Source organism: Hypanus sabinus, chromosome 16 (genome assembly GCF_030144855.1).
Source record: "Hypanus sabinus isolate sHypSab1 chromosome 16, sHypSab1.hap1, whole genome shotgun sequence".
Lineage (NCBI taxonomy): Eukaryota > Metazoa > Chordata > Chondrichthyes > Myliobatiformes > Dasyatidae > Hypanus > Hypanus sabinus.
The window spans coordinates 13,625,557-13,643,321 of NC_082721.1; the positions used below are offsets into that span (position 1 = coordinate 13,625,557).

At 41.4% G+C, this 17,765-nt stretch overlaps 1 long non-coding RNA gene across 1 annotated transcript in view; it reads right to left on the reverse strand.

The window, feature by feature from the left end:
• The window catches only part of LOC132405781 (uncharacterized), a 53,692-nt gene that overhangs the window by 9,108 nt on the left and 26,819 nt on the right, over positions 1 to 17,765 (reverse strand). The window contains exons 3-4 of the long non-coding RNA XR_009515964.1: positions 9,619 to 9,702; positions 2,537 to 2,627 (exon numbers count right to left, since the gene is read on the reverse strand). This is a non-coding gene — a long non-coding RNA (uncharacterized LOC132405781). The remainder of the gene's footprint in view (positions 1 to 2,536; positions 2,628 to 9,618; positions 9,703 to 17,765) is intronic.

Consider the following 17,765-nt stretch of genomic DNA (forward strand, 5'->3'; position numbering starts at 1 on the left):
GGGTTGCTGGCGCAGGTGCAGACACACCCAGCCTTGTAGCACCAGACAAGGTCATATTGTTATAAACAATTGATTTGTTGATCATTACAGAATGTCTATCTGGTGTTTCCCACTCCCTCCCCTCTCCCTTCCCCATTTCCCAACCATGATTCCCCTCTCCCTGCCCCTTCCCACTCTCAGTCCAAAAAAGAGACCCACATTAGAATCAGGTATATCATCACTTTTGTCATGAAATTTGTTTTATTGTGGCAGCAGTACAGTACAATACATAAAATTAATAAAATTACTTTTCCAAAAGTCTAAGGCACCCTAGCTATATATACTGCATAGCCTAAGACTTATGCGCAGTATTGTACGTTTGAAGTCAGGACCCTCTACCTCTACATATTAAGCACAATAACAAGAAATTACTCAAGATTCAAGATTGTTTAATATTATGTCCAGTACATAAGCGTAAAGAAAGAAAGGAAAAATGTTACACTACACATTCTCTCTAGGTGCAATAGTATATTCTCTATTCTGTTTTCCTTTCACTACCTTGGCGTGTTTATATATGGAATGATTACAGGAAAGATTCTAGCATGGATAAAGCAGTGGCTGATTGGCAGGATGCAAAGTGTGGGAATAAAGAGAGCCTATTTTGGTTGGCTGCCAGTGATTAGTGGTGTTCCACTGGGGTCAGTGTTGGGACTGATTTTTTTTACATTATATGTCAATGATTTGGATGATGGAATTGATGGTTTAGTTGCAAAGTTTGCAAACAATATGAAGATAAGTGCAGGGGGAGGTGTTTCTGAGGAAGTAAAGAGACTACAGAAGGACTTAGACACATTGGGAGAGTGGGCAAAGAAATGGCAGATGGAATACGAGAGGTGATTGATAAGTTTGTGGCCTAAGGTAGAAGGAGTCAATTTTTTAAAAACAGCACATTTATTTTTCAACATAGTCTCCTCCTACATTTACACACTTAGTCCAGTGGTCGTGGAGCATACGGATCTTGGACCTCCAGAAAGTGTCCACAGCATGGGTGATTGATAAGTTTGTGGCCTAAGGTAGAAGGAGATGAGTTATACAGCTCTCGTTACATGCACATGCAGGTCAACTCTTTGAGTGATTATGCAGAAAGTTTGAAGTTAATAACTCATCTCCTTCTACCTTAGGCCACGAACTTATCAATCACCCCTCGTACAATGTCGGGAAGTGTATGATCATGCACTTTGGCAGAAGAAATGAAGAGCATTTGATGGTTCTGGGCCAGTATTCACTAGAATTCAGAAGAATGAGGGGTGACCTCATTGAAACCTACTGAATGGTTAAAGGCCTTGATAGAGTGGAAGTGGGGAGGATGTTTCCTATGGTGGGAGAGTCTAAGACCAGAGGACACAGCCTCTGAATAGAGTAGCGTCTTCTTAGAACAGATGAGGAGGATTTTTATTTTAGCCAGAGAGCGATGAATCTGTGGGATTCTTTGCCATCAGCAGCTGTGGAGACCAAATTTTTATGTGTATTAGCTGCAAAGGTTAATAGATTCTTGATTGTTCAGGGCATGAAGAGACGTGGGGAGAAGGCAGGAAAGTGGGGCTGACAGGGAAAATGGATCAGCCATGATGAAATGGGGGAGCAGACAAAATGGACCAAATGACCTAATTCTGCACCCATATCTAAGGTCTTACAGTCTTATTATGATCTGTCTGGATGGCACACAAACAAATGTTTTTCAATGTATGTAAGTAAACAAAAAAATTAACCAATACCAATACCAATCTAGAAAATACAGGGTGGCCCATTGGTGTAGTGGTTAGCATAACAGTATTACAGAGCCAGTGACCCGGGTTCAATTTTGCCATTGCCTGTAAAGAGTTGCACGTTCTCCCCTTGCCCAAATGGTTTTCCTCAGGTTGTTCCAGTTTCTTCCCGCACTTCAAAGACGGATGGGTTAGTAGTTTTTGGTCATGTAGGTGTAGTTGGACTTCGAGAGCACATTGGGCCAGAAGGGCCTATTATCATAGATGGTAAGACATAGGAGCAGAATTAGGCCATTTACCCATCGAGTCTGTTCCACCATTTAGTTATGGCTGATCCATTTTTACTCTCAGCCCCAATCTCATGTCTTCTCCCCACAACCTTTCATGTCTAATCAAGAATCTATCAACCTATGTCTTTATCTAGCCACTGACTTGGCTTCCACAGATACCGATGCAATGAGTTCCACAGATTCACCACTCTCTGCCTGAAGAAATTCCTCCTCATCTCCTTTCTAAAAGGACAACCCTCAATTCTGAGGCTGTGTCCTCTGGTCTGAGACTCCCCACCATAGGAGACATCCTCTCCACATCCACTCTATTGAGGCCTGTGCTGTGTCTCTAAATAAAATAAAAAGATAATAAATAATCTAGGCTATTCCAATACCAGCAAGAAGGACCTTGCAGTAATCAAATGGAACATCACATGCAAATTCCCCTCTCCTTCTAACTTAGAAATGTGTCCCTGTACCTTCAGCAGCATAAGGTATAAACCCTTACATAGTACCACATACCTTGTCAACAAAACTTGCTGTAGTTCAAGTTCACACCTTGAGCAGAGAGAGTTAATGACAGAATTTTGCACTTGCCTGCGCCATCCACAACCTAAATGAATAAAATGAGCCAAATGTTGAGATGGTCTTAAACTGAGCCCTGCCACACATCCAGACCCCACCCGCATTTCTGTAACTATTATCGATTGGTAGTTTCCATATGTATTGTATGGGAAATTTGCAACTCACAGTCCATCACAAACCCTATGATCCTCTGTATTTCTAATGTTTGAGACATAATAGACCCCAAGAAAGTGTAGTAGCATCCAGCAATGTACAATACATGTCAGACTCAGAATCAGAATTTATTATCACTGACATACACTCAATGGCCACTTTATTAGGCATGGGAGGCACCTAATAAAGTGGCCACAGAGTGTATGTTTGCGGTCTTCTACTGTTATAGTCCATCCACTTCAATATTCAGCATGTTTTGCATTCAGAGCTGCTCTAGCACACCACTGTTGTAATGTGTGATTATTTGATTTACAGTTGCCTTCCTGTCAGATTGAACTAGTCTGGCCATTCTCGTCTGAGATCTCTCATTAATAGACATTTTTGTCCACTGAACTGTTACTTACTGGATGTTTTTTCTTAAATATTTTAGTACCGTTCTTGGTAAACCCTAGAGCAGGGGTTCCCAACCGCAGTTATGCCATTAACCGAGTGGTCTACAGACCCAAGTTTGGGAACCCCTGCTCTGACGTTCATATGTGAAAATCTTAGGTCATCAGTTTCTGAGATACTTAAATGACCCCCATCTGGCCCCAACAATTATTCCACGGTTGAAGTCACTTAGATCATATCTTGTCCCCAGTCCGATGTTTAGTTCTTAATTCTGTTTATTCATTTTTGTAGTCTGATGTTTTTGGAGAGGATTCAGAGAAGATTCATGAGAATGATTCCAGGAATATAAAAGTTATCATATGAGGAACGTCTGGCAGCTCTTGGACTGTGTTCCCTGGAATTCAGGAGAATGAGGGGGAATCTCATAGAAACATTCCAAATGTTAAAAGCCCTGAACTGATTAGATATGGCAAAGTTATTTCCCATGGTAGGTGTGTCTAGGGCAAGAGGGCACAACTTCAGGATTGAAGGACATCCTTTAGAACAGAGATGTGGAGAAATTACTTTAGTCAGAGGGTGGTAAATCTATGGAATTTGTTCCCACAAGTGGCTGTGGAAGCTAAGTCACTGGGTGCGTTTAAGGCAGAGATAGATAGGTTCTTGATTGGCCAGGGTGTCAAACCCTGGGGAGAAATCAAGGGAGTGGTGACGACTGAAAGAATTGGATCAGCCCATGATTGAATAGCAGAACAGACTTGATGGGTGAATGGCCTACTTCTGCTCCTATATCTTATGGTCTTATAGTCTGAACAATAACAAAATCTTTTGAATACATCTACATACCTTTATGCATTGAGTTGCTGCCACATGATGGCTGATCAGCTATATGTAGTAGTGAGCAGATGTTCAGGTATACTTAATAAAATAGTCACTAGAACTTTCATTCTTATTTTCTTGGAGCCATAAATGATAATAGTGCGGCACGTGGCTAAGCGGTTAAGGCACTGGACTAGCGATCTGAAGGTTGTGAGTTTGAGCCCCAGTCGAGGCCGTGTGTTGTGTCCTTGAGCAAGGCACTTAACCACACATTGCTCCAGTCCACCCAGCTGAAAATGGGTACCGGCAAAACGCTGGGGGCTAACCTCACGGTAGACTGGCGTCCTTTCCAGGGGTGGGGGGGAGTCTCGTACTCTCAGTTGCTTTACACCACGGAAACCAGCATAAGCACCGGCCTGATGAGCCTATGTGACTCGGGACAGACTGTAACTTTAACGACAAATGATAGATAATAGGTGGCATTGTATCAATTCTGTCCCATGGTGCTGAGTGGTGGGAGTGGAAATTTTGCCAAGGAACTATCTGATAGAGTTCCACCAGTTTACACTCTGGTGGTCAGAGACACAGAGAAACAAAGTATTTAAAATTAACAACAAAAAACAAATTAATTGGCATCTGTAAGAGGTCAGTTGCAGATGCATCTGATCTCTGACGTGTTTGCAATTGCAGTGAGGATTTTTATTGAAGGCAACAATGCATGATCTGTAGCTAGCTATCAATCAGTACATGCTAGTCTGGTGTATCAGTGAAAGTTGGCCCTTATAATGCCCTTATAATAAATTTGGGATCTTGAATGCACCTCCTCATGAAATTATACATTTTGATTCTTTATGTAAAACCAGAGCGATTGATGCCCAAGTACCCACCCTTAGTATCAGTAGGCATGAGCACATATGGTTCAAATGCTGGAAGTACACTGTCCATCACTCTGCGATGCAGAAGGACTGGCTCACCCCATCACAATTAACAAATAAAATGTTTTAAATTTGCTTATCTTCAAATAAGTCGGAGCATACACGGATGAACGTGGTCACTATCGGGCAATTTCTTCCTCCCAATTCTGGCAATTCTCCCTCCTCACATCCCGCCGCCTCCTTGAGAATCAATACCGTTCTCCCTCACCCACCTGCCTTACTGTGCTCCTTTCCATGCTTGTACCTCTTTGACTGATGTGAGATTTGTTGCTAGCTTTACTGTGCCCACACATCTAATTGTCCTTCTCTGGAAGCTACTAATTTGGTCTGTGTAGCTCACTGGCTTCATGGTGTTGAGGTCCATGGTCCAACAGGGTCCAATTCTTAACTCACCACCAGGTTGTCCCTGAGACACAGTCGGTGGAACTAATGATAAATCCGTTTATTGTTCACCGCAAAAGAAGTCAAAGCAGAAAGTTGATTTTAAGAAGAGAAAGATAAAGGTTAGCTTCACTTATCCCATGTACATCGAAACATAGAGTAAAATGTATCATTTACATCAGCAACCAACACAGTGCAAGGATGTGCTGAGGCAGCCCACAACATTGCCTTGATTCCAGCACCAACGTAGCAAGCAGTCAACTCAGAAACCCTAACCATACACCTTCAGAATGTGGGAGGCAACCAGAGCGTCCCGAGGAACCCCTCATTGTCATGGGATGAGCTCTTCACAGACAGGCAGGAATAAAAGTTAATAAGTGAGAAATTTCACTCAACTCAACCATATCCGATAACTAGCAAGTGGATGATGTTTTTGGCTTTGGACTCATATGGAAAGAATATCCAAACTCCTTTCCGACAGCAGCAGGAATTCAGTCTCAATCAGTAATCGCCAGCGCTGCGTAGAATGCAGAATATAGCATATAGTGTGGTGTGTACAGAATGAGTGCCGTGGAAGCAGACAAGTAAAGTGAGAGGACCACACTGAGGTAGATTAGGAATTTCAGAGTTCATCTTTCAGTGTATGACAGCACCGTACCACAGTCTGAGAACAGTAGGATAAACAACAGCAGCTCCCACTCTGGAATCAGTTGATACATGATATTTATGGATCCATTCCCAAATGGTGGTTGTTCTACAAGACATTAAACGGTAATTTCAAGAACTGATGTAATTACTTGGCGGACAGGAATGTCAGGAAATACTGAGATTCCATGCTTGCAACCACAATATTGTAAAGCAATCAAGCATTGCGAAAGAAGTCTACATTAGGAAGAGTGTGGTTGACTGCAGACATGGAGCCCTCCAAGCAAGAATCACAGTCCTCAATGTCAGTGATCTTGCATGCCTTGAGCTAAACCGAAGCTTTCGCTGAAGCTGTGTACTGGTAGGGAGCCGGTTTTGGATGTTTGCTCTCCCTGCATTGCAGGGAGAGAGATAGACTGGGACAACAGCTTCTTCCCCCTGGGCTGTTAGGCTTCTCAACTCTCTGCTGCCACCAGCATACACGTTCCGATGAGAGACGTCAGCCAGGATGGTTATGATCTAAGCGCTGGACTATCCTAGGCTCCAACGGTGACACGAAACGAGACTGAGATGAGAACAGAGCTCTAAACTAGACGCTAGACAAGAATCCAAAATTAAGCTGATGATTGAGCACCAAACCTCAGTTCAGGTGCTGTTTAAATATTAAAATCTTGGCGCCAAGACATGGCTTCTGATTAGCAGGGCAGGCCTGGATCTTCAAAGGGGCCGCGCCAGCTATTCATATTCTGGAGAGTCAGAACATCTAAACCCAGAGGCTGGCATGGTGGGGTGCCTATAGTAACATATAGACCCTGTATGAATGTCCTGCCACCTCCTACCCACCCAATTCACAACTCACAGAGACACTCTGATCCTTCCCTGGTCTCTTTTCATCTTCTTACCTACTGTTTTGCATATTTATACAACTAGCTATTGTATTATAATAGGGTCAGTAACATACTGTCTTACATAAACACCTCACACTTTATATCAACCCATCAATCTTCAGGCCATGCCACTCAGGGACGTGCTAATATTATTTAATGAATGCATTGCTGGATCATAACTATATCTGCCATGTGTGACTAGATGTGCTGTTTACACCTTGGCCCCAGAGGAACAATATTTTGTTTAGCTATATATATGTGCGTGTGGTCAAAGGAAAATAAAATGGAACTTGAGGAGCAAGAACTGCAAGCACCATGTGGAATCTGCCCAAATTAGATAAAAAATTAAAAGTGATGAAAAGCCCTTTGACTTTTGTGCCACTAACACAAAAGTTATTAACACAAAAATTTGCCTTCAGATGACTAAATGTAAACGCTCGTGCACCTGATACTCCCCAAATGAAGTTCCATCGAGCTGATCAATCTGGGACGCCTTTCTTCCCCATATTTTCTAGAATCTGTTGTAATGCTGATGAAGCCATGCAGCAGAAGCCCCTGTGGCAGATTTGAGACTGTGGACGCAACATTTATTGACTCCACGCCACACCTCTTAAACAGCTGAATCCAAGCAACCAACAGTATTTGCTTTCGTTACCAGCTATACTCTATGTAAATAAGCATTTTCTTAGGAATAGAAGAATCATAGTTCAATGAAGTTCAAAGTAAACTTATTACCAAAGTACATATGTCACCAAATACAACACTGAAATTAGTTTTCTTGAGAACATACTCAGAATCTGAATCAGGCTTAATATCACCACCAAAGCTGCAAAATCTCTTGCTTTTGTGGCAGTAGTACAGAGCAAGACATGATAATAAATACTGTGAATTAGAGTAAGCATGTATTTATATGTGTAATAGATAAATTAAATAAGCAATGCAAAGAATGTAGTGAGGTAGTGTTCATGGGTTCAACGTCCATTCGGAAATCCAATGGAAGAGGGGATAAAGATGTTCATGAATCATTAAGGGTGTGCCTTCAGGCTTCTGTACCTCCTTTCTGACAGTAGCAATGAGAAGAGGGCGTGTCCTGGGTGATGCGGGTCCTTAACAACTGATGCCAGTTGAGGCATCGCTTCTTGAAGATATCCTGTTCTCCTCGGAGGCTAGTGCACTTGATGGAGCTGACTGGTGATTCTGATTCTGAATCTGAGATGCAGTGGGATCTCATTGAAACGTACTGAATGTTGAAAGGACTAGATAGTGCGTATGTGGAGAGGATGTTTCCTTCTGGTGGGGGTATCCAGAACTAGAAGGCACAGCCTCAAAATTGAGGGTGATCTAGGACAGAGATAAGGAGGATTGTTTTTTCAGCCAGAGAGTAGTAAATCTGTAGAATGCTCTGCCACAGACTGCAGTGGAGGCCAAGACCATGCATACATTTAAGGCAGAAGTTGATAATTTCCTGATCCGTCAGGGCATCAAAGGATATGGTGAGAAGGCAGGTGTATATGGTTGAGTGGGATCCGGGACCAGTCAAGATGGAATGGCAGAGCAGACTCAATGGGCTGAATGGCTTAATTCTGCTCCTATGTCTTATGGACTTAAAGTCCTCTGAAGGGTCCTTGAACGTGAGTCCATAGTTTGTGGGAACAGTTCAGTGAGTGAACAGAAGTAGAGAGACGTTATCTTGATGAGCCTGATAGTTGAGGGGTAATAACTGAGTAAACCAGATAAGAGTCAGAAAATTATTATTAAAGGGTGAAAAGTATCATAGACAAAGTAGCGTTGAGGCTGGACTTTGTCTGGGGAGATGACTGGGTTTGCATTGGCTGGGTAGCATTGGATGACTGGATGACTGGGTAGCATTGAGGCTGGACTTTGTCTGGGAAGATGACTGAGTTTGCATGTTTGTCATGGTTGTGTCTTTGCCAGTGCAAACAACCTATGATACCATGTCCCTGGCTCTTCATTTCAGCTTTTTCCTTTCCTATTTTGTAATGACAGCTGGCATTGCCCACTGAGATGTCCTACACATAAAAGCAATCCTCGCACTTCTTAGGTGCCCGCACTCAGAATCCACTTAAACGAGGCAGTTACTGTAAAATGCAGCTGGTGTAATGTGATAATGATAATGACCATGAGGTTATTCTGCTCCCCTGGCTTCACCAGCTCATCAGCGCACCTCTCTCAAACAGATTTCCAGCTTTAACAAGGTGGTGAATTAAAAAAAACAATTTAGATTTAAAGGGCCCACCACCTCCTGCCTATGAATTCAGTGAGAGAGAGAGAGAGAGAGAGAGAGAGAGAGAGAAAGAGTGTACATCAGTCTGTTTTGCCTTTTCATTGGTGCTGCAAATTTTTCTCTTTCCTCCATCTCCAGACAAGCACAATTGAGCTCCAATAAAAAACCACTCAGTTGGAACGTTAATTCTGTATTTCTTTCCAAAGATGTTTTCTGTCCTTGTCTCAGTGTTGTTGGTCTTTATAATAGTCTTCCATGTCAGAAGGTGCAGAGAAGAAATGGAGAAAAACGGGTGATTAGGGATGGTCATACATGGCACTCAAATGTTAAATATTGTATGCTGCTATTGAGAACATTTACAATTAGCACACCCAGACACTTTCCGTAAATACAACAGCAACAGTAATCGTGTATAGAGTGCTTCCAATGACTTGGGGGCAGATCCAGAGACTCAAATTCCTGTGAACTGATTATCCCGTCTGCTTCCACATTAATTTCTGCCTTAAAATAGCTCAAATATTACTCAGCTAAATGTTTTCATTAAACCATCGGAAGGCAACAACTTACTGGCAGTGCCCAGCAAACAGTGGAAATGTTAATTCTTAACATATAAACCGCTGATTCCTCACAAAAGTTGCAGTCGCCAGGATTCTGTTGGGACAAGACCAGTTAATCGTTGAAAATATTGTACCAGCAAACATGTATCAGAGAATCACTTCTGGGCAACTTTTGATTACAAAAAAGTTATTTTTATCCATATTAAACTAGCTGCAAAATGTAAACCTTATATTAAGCATAAGACAATATTTTCATTTATACTTTTTATTTATTTTAGAGATACAGCATGGAACAACACCAAATGAGCTGCCCTGGCCAGCAACTCACCAATTTAACACTAGCAAAATCAAAGGACAATCTATAATGACAAACTAACCTAGTAGCTGGTACTTTAGTAAATACATTATAGTTATACTCTAACTGTACTTAAAGTTTGTCAGTCTAATTTCATAATGATGACATATTGTTAGACAAGTACAAACCTCATTTCCAGAAAAGTTGGGATATTTTCCAAAATACAATAAAACAAAAATCTGTCATATGTTAATTCACGTGAACCTTTATTTAACTGACAAAAGTACAAAGAAGAGATTTTCAATAGTTTTACTGACCAACTTGATTGTATTTTGTAAATATACACAGATTTAGAATTTGATGGCTGTAACACACTCAACAAAAGTTGGGACAGAGGCATGTTTACCATTGTGTTACATCACCTTTCCTTTTAGTAACACTTTTTAATCGTTTTGGAACTGAGGATACTAATTGTAGTAGATTAGCAATTGGAAATTTTGTCCATTCTTGCTTGATATAAGACTTCAGCTGCTCAACAGTACGTGGTCTCCGTTGTCTTATTCTCCTCTTCATGATGCGCCATACATTTTCAATAGGAGATAGATCTGGACTGGCAGCAGGCCAGTCAAGCACACACACTCTGTGTCTATAAAGCCACGCTGTTGTAGCCCGTGCAGAATGTAGTCTGGCATTGTCCTGCTGAAATAAACATGGATGTCCCGGGAAGAGACGTCGCCTTGATGGCAACATATGTCTCTCTAAAATCCTAATATTTGCCTCAGAGTCAATGGTACCTTCACATACATGCAACTCACCCATGCTGTGGGCACTGATGCACCCCCATACCATCACAGGTGCTGGCTTTTGCACCTTTCGCTGATAACAATCAGGATGGTTGTTTTCATCTTTGGCACGGAGAACTCGATGCCCGTTTTTTCCGAAAACTAGCTGAAATGTGGACACATCTGACCACAGCACACGGTTCCACAGTCTTTCAGTCCATCTGAGATGAGCTCGGGTCCAGAAAACTCGCCGGCGTTTCTGCATCGAGTTGATGTATGGCTTCCTCCTTGCATAATACAGTTTCAAGCTGCATTTCTGGATGCAGCGACGGACTGTGTTAAGTGACAATGGTTTTCCAAAGTACTCCTGAGCCCAGATGGCTATAGTTGTCACAGTAGCATGACGGTTTCTTAGGGAGTGCTGCCTGAGGGCTCGAAGTTCATGCGCATTCAACAGTGGTTTCCGACCTTGCCCTTTACGCACTGAGATGTCTCTGAATTCTCTGAATCTTTTCACAATATTATGTACTGTAGATGTTGAAAGACCTAAATTCTCTGCAATCTTGCATTGAGAAATGTTTCTTTTGAACTGACTAACAATTCCCTCATGAATTTTGGCACAAAGGGGTGAGCCACGACCCATCCTTGCTTGCAAAGACTGAGCCTTTGATGGACGTTACTTTTATACCCAGTCATGATACCTCACCTGCTACCAATTAGCCTGCTTAATGTGGAGTCTTCCAAACTGGTGTTACTTGAATATTCTGTGCACTTTTCAGTCTTATTTTAATTCTGTCCCAACTTTTGTTGAGTGTGTTGCAGCCATCAAATTCTAAATTTGTGTATATTTACAAAATACAATTAAGTTGGTCAGTAAAACTATTGAAAATCTTTTCTTTGTACTTTTATCAGTTAAATAAAGGTTCACATGAATTAACACATCACAGATTTTTGTTTTTATTGCATTTTGGAAAATATCCCAACTTTTCTGGAAATGGGGTTTGTACATGAAGCGTATATTAAAATACATAAACACAGAGCCTAGAAAATCCATTGCTAAGTAACATACTGCATGCGACCAAAACTGGGTTTGGGAATTAAAATGATGGTGGTGGGAGAAGGGGGTAGGTTGTTGATAGCGGGAAGTGAATACCAGGGACTTGTGGCCAGGAATCTGATGGCCATGAGGGATAGAAGTTTGGGATGTCGAGGCTGAGCTTCAAAGAGCATTTGTCATTTGCAACAGATCAAGACAAATTCTAATCCTCATTCATTCAGTTCTTCCTATATTGCTGTGCCTTCTAGTTCGTCTCCTGATCTGCCATTCCATCGCAAGATGTAAAGTCATCTCCCTCAGCTGTTCCCATGTGCAAAGCAATCATTCCGTACATAGTGTACCTCTCCAACCGTGGTAACAATTTTAAATCAATGACATCTTTACTTATTTGGAAATGCAGCGCAGTAACAGACCCTTCTGGCCCACGAGACCATGCTGTCCAATTACATCCGTGTGACCAGTTAACCTACTGACCCATGCATCTTTGGACTGTGGAAGAAAACTGGACCACCAGGAGGAAACCCACACGGCCAAGCACAAATTCCTCACAGACCGGCAGGAATTGAACCCAGGTCACTGGCACTGTAATAGTAAGTACACTAGCTGTTGCACTTCCATGCCTCCCGGTAACATTTCCAAAGCTAAATTAAATTTAACAATATAGAATTTAACATCTTTTCACATTCACACATTTTTATATATTTTTGAATATATTTTGATTTTACTGTAAGTGCCATTTAGAGAAATGTACCATGATGGAATGCTGCATGTATGAGGGTGAGAGGAAATTTTGTGGCTCACAATGACTCAGTGATTGGGTACTAATTCCCCATTGTCAGAATCCACAGACTATGCTTTGATCTTCTTTGATGATCTCATTAAGTGAAATATTAGAACAACAGTAGAATGTGAAATTGAAGCCTCAAATGCAGCCACTTAAGTGGTTAAATTTCTGTTAACTTCATATGGTGCATCGATACATATTCCTTTAATCGTTCATTTTGTATATGTTGTGTTGATGATGTATGTGATCATGGTCTTTCCATGACCATGATTGTTCTTGGCAAATTTTTCTACGGAAATGGTTTATCATTGCCTTCCTCTGGGCAGTGTCTTTACAAGACGAGTGACCCCCAACCATTATCAATACTCTTTGGAGATCGTCTGCCTGGTGTCAGTGGTCGAATAGCCAGGGCTCATGATGTGCAACAGCTGCTCATACGACCATCCACTACCTGCTCCCATGACTTCACACGACCCTGACTGGGGGACTAGGTTGGTGCTACATATTGCCTGAGGGTGACCTGTGGGCTAACAGAGGGAAGGAGCGCCTTACACCTCCTTTGGAAGAGACGTATCTCCAACCCCACCACCCATTTCTTTAATACAGAGTTTGAAAGAAGAAATGAAAGAAGATTTTTTTTATATTTCTGCATTCTATTTTATGATCTCTGAATGTCCCAAAGCACTCCACAGAGTCGGGTCATGTTGCATAGAAACTGGTCCTTTGGCCCACCTTCAATCTAATCCTACACTAATCCCATTTCATTTCCCTAACTTTCTCATTAACTCCTTACCAGGTTTTACCAGGCACCTACACACTAGGGAAATTTACAGTGCCTGGTTCACCTAACAATCCACTTACCTTTGGGATATGGTGAAAAACCATAGCACCATCGCAGCCAGTAAAGTACTTTGAATGGGGATTTAAAACATTTTACACAGGAAGCTCCCTGCTGTAAAGGAAGGAAGCTGAAATCAGTAATGGGCTTATAAGCAGATCATTTGTTTTAATTATGGGAGATGTATTGGCTATGTCATCAAGACCATTGACTTTCCAGTCAAGATGGCACCTCTGTGTACAACACTCCTTCTGTTAACACCTCTTGGCTAGATCATGAAATTATATATTTCACTTCTTTTATATTTTTTTTTGTCTTGGATGCGATTCTGGAACTGTTGGAGCTTACAATTTGCTGTTTGGAGATTGTTTGGGCGTCCCTGCGCTCTGCATCCTCCAAGAGGATTCCAAGAGGCAGAGGCAGTGTGTGCAAACCTCATGGCGGGCAGGCGGCGAGCCATCGTTCAACTCCTTTTCATTCATAAAAGCTTCCATTGTTCACCAATTGAAGTGATGAGGGAAATTGAAACATCAAGGTGAGTGTGGAGGGGCAGTGCTGGCTGCCTATCCTTTGAAGACTCTGCTATGGGCAGGGAGAGGTCTGCCGCTGGGCCCACAGAATGTTGCCCAGGTTTTCTGCATTTTGGATGTGAACTGAGACTAAAGACTTTATTCACTCTTACATTTTTTATATTCTGTACTTTTCACCCAATTTTTCTTGTCTTTTTTGTGGAAGGGGAGAGATTTTGGAGGTCAATTTTGTTTAGTTTATTTGTGTGGGAGGAAGGATCCGGGGGGTTGATGTACCTGTTCAGTTTTGTTTGTTTCTTTTTGTGCCGAATGAGGGATTTGGGGGTCAATGTGCCTATTCTTTTTTTTTAGGTTTTGGCAATGGGCAATTGTGGGGGTTGATGATGATGCCTTTCTTTTCTTTGTTAATAAGTGAACCTTTGAACCATTGTGCTGAAGAGAAGTGCTTTTGTACTGCACCATTGAATCTTAACATCTTAAGATATAGGAGCAGAATTAGACCATTTGGCCCAGTGAACCTGTTCCGCCATTCAATATGGCTGATATTTTTTCCCTCTCAACTCCAAACTCCTGCATTCTCCTGCAAATCCTTCATGCCCAGACTAATCAAAAATCTATCGACCTCCGCCTATCGACCCAGTGACTTGGCTTCCATAGTTGTCTGGAGCAAAGAATTCCACAGATTCGCTATTCTCTGGCTAAAGAAATTTCTCCTCGTCTCCATTCTAAGTTGGCATTCCTCTATTCTTCAAATGGAATTCCAGTTCATAACTTCTGAGTTTATAAGTTTACTTCAAATAGAAAAAAATTGTAAGTTTACCTTAGAAGACTCTTAGATAGACAGACAGATGATAAAAAAAAAGTGGAGGGCTATATAGGAGAGGAAGAGTTAGATTGATCTTAGAGTAGATTAAAAGGTCGGCACTACATTGTGGTCCGAAGGTCTTGTGCTGTGCTGTAATGTTCTACGCTCAACGGAAAACAAAAATGACTTTTTATTAATAGAAGAGATTCTGCAGATGCTGGAAATCCAGCGTCATACACACAAAATGCTGGGGGAACTCAGCACACAAGGCAGCATCTATAAAGAGAAATAAAGAGCTGATATTTCAGGCTAAACCCTTCATCAAGACATAATGAAGGCTCTTGACCTGAAACATCGACAATTTATTCCTCTCCATAGTTACTGCCTGACTTCCTGGGTTCCTCGAGCATTTTGTGCGATTGATTATCTATTTTATATTTAATGACAGAACTTACTTTTTCAGGTCACAGTGAAGTTAAGTGAATTTCAGTTGGCTCCTCAATTGAAGATGAAAAGAAGAAATTAATACAGCCAGAAAGAGATATAGCTATGCCCTCAGACAATGACAATGAATTCCATGTTAGCAGGCCTATTCTCAGCCACTTGCACTGAACACAAAACATACTAATCACTGCTGTTCTATTAACTTTAATGAAATCAAACTTTGATAGTTGCTAACAATGTGCATCCACTAGTATGCCGAATATGTTGCATCTTCAAGATTCAAGACAGTTTGTTGTCATTCGTCAATGTGTAAAGGAGAACAAAACAATTGTTACTCTGGATCCAATGCACATTAAAAAATGCCAACAAGGATCAAAAACACAATAAAAATCACAATAAACATAAATAAATTAGATCACCTTATATACATGAACCGCTTGTCTGTACATAAAGTTATGCTAGGTACAGGAGTAGCTGTGCTAAGGTGACTCTGAGGGGTGGGGTGGGTTAATGGGTGGATGTGTGATCTGCCTAACGGCTGCGGCAGGGGGAATCAATTGTTTTTGAGTGTGGTGGTCTTGGAATGGATGCTATGTACCTGATTTCATAACAACAAATTTCATGACAAACGTCAGTGATATCAGGCCTGATTCTGATTCTGATGAGAGTGCGATAAACGGCCCAAGTGCAGGGTGGGTGGGATCCCTCATGATATCACTGGATTTTTTCTGGGCATGTTCCTGTATGTATGTCTTTGATGGCAGGTAGCTGATGCCAGTGATGCGTTGGGCAGTTTTAGCTACCCTTTGTAGAGCAACTGAGCAATTGAGGGCAGATCTCTAGATCAATGGCTTGTACTGCACTTTCTGCCATCTTCAAATGGATTCTACCACTAAACATATCATTACCTCCCTTGCCCTCTCCGCTTTTTCTCTGCAATTCCATTGTTAATTTGTCTCTCCCCACTAACCTCCATCCAGACACTTAACCATGTAAGCAGCCAAAGCACTACATTTGCCCATTCACCTCCTCCCTCAACTCCATTCAGGGGCCCAGCCTTTCCAGGTGAGAAAACTCTTCACCTGCAGATCTGTTAGGGTCATCTATAGCATCCAGTATTCCCAATGCAGTCTCCTCTACATTAATGAGACCCATCGTAAATTGGGGGACTGCTTTGTTAAGCATCTCTGCCTCATCTGCTACAAGTGGAAATTTTCAGTGGTCAGACATTTTAATTTAGATTCCCCTCCCCCTTCTGACATGCTGTTCCATGGCCTTCACTTGTTCCATGGTGAGGCCACCCTTAGGTTGGAAGAGCAGTACCTTCTATTTATCTGGGTAGCCTCCAAAGTGATGGCATGAATATTGATTCCTCCTTCCAGGAAATAAAATTTTCCTCCACTTCCCTTCTTGTCCTACTCCCCTCTGCAGCTTCTTACCTCTTCCCACTTGCCTATCACCTACCTCGGGGTCCCTTCCTTCTTCCTTTTCTCCTATGGTCCACTTTTAGCATTCCTCCCTACCTGGCTTCACTTTTCACCTTCTGTCTATCCTTCCCCTCCCCCCTCTTACTAGGGGAACTTCCCCCTTTCTTTCCAGTCCTGAAGCAGAGTCTTGGCCCGAAACGTCGACTCTTTGTTCAATTCCAAGGAGGCTTCCTGACCTGCTGAGTTCCTCCGGCACTTTGTGTATTTTGATAACTGGTTGAATGTTTATCGCTGCTAGTTGGCTGCCTGTAGGACATTGCCAATACAAATTATCCGTGGTTCTTGTGCAAATGAAAATGCTACCGAGCATCAAAATAATTCACTGTATGAAAGGTTAAGGGACATTTCAATTATAATGAAGCAAAATAGAAATATAATAGAGAAAGCACTAATGTTTGAAGAAAATAGACTTTACCTTGAGGTATAAATTGTGTTTTCTAAAGCAGTTCGATCCATGAGGCCAAGTGCCCAGCAATTGTGCATTTTCTGCCATTTTTCCATAAGTTCTATTAAAGCAAAGGTTATTTCAAATCTCATGGCTAATAGAATTTTTAAAAAGTAGGTGGGGAATTAGAGAACCAGGCACTGAGAAAAACTACCTCTGTTTATTAATTCCTGTAACTTCTGCTAAGAATGTCAGAAGTTGAAAATGAAGTCAGAGCAACAATGAAAGGTATTAGGATGTAATAACAAAAGACACATCTGTGCTTGAATTTGCCAATGTGTTCGAAAATGTCTCAGTCTTCTTAAATATAAAAATCACTTTGCAGGTGCAGATAAAGTACATTCCACAAATACAAAGTAAATTGTATGATTTTAAAAGCACTATACAGTTAGTGAGATTGGCAATTATTCAAGGTTTAAGGATCAAAGTTTAAATCAAATTTATTATCTAAGTATACATATGTCACCGTATACTACCCTGAGATTCATTTGCTTGCGGGCATATGCAACAAATCCACAATAGAATAATAACCATAATAGTATCAATAAAAGACTGCTCCTGCATGGGCATTCAACCAGTTTGCAAAAGACACCAAATTGTGCAAATACAGAAAGAAAGAAATAATAATAATAAATAAATAATTAGTAAATACCGAGAACTTGAGATGAAGAATCCTTAAAAGTGAGTACA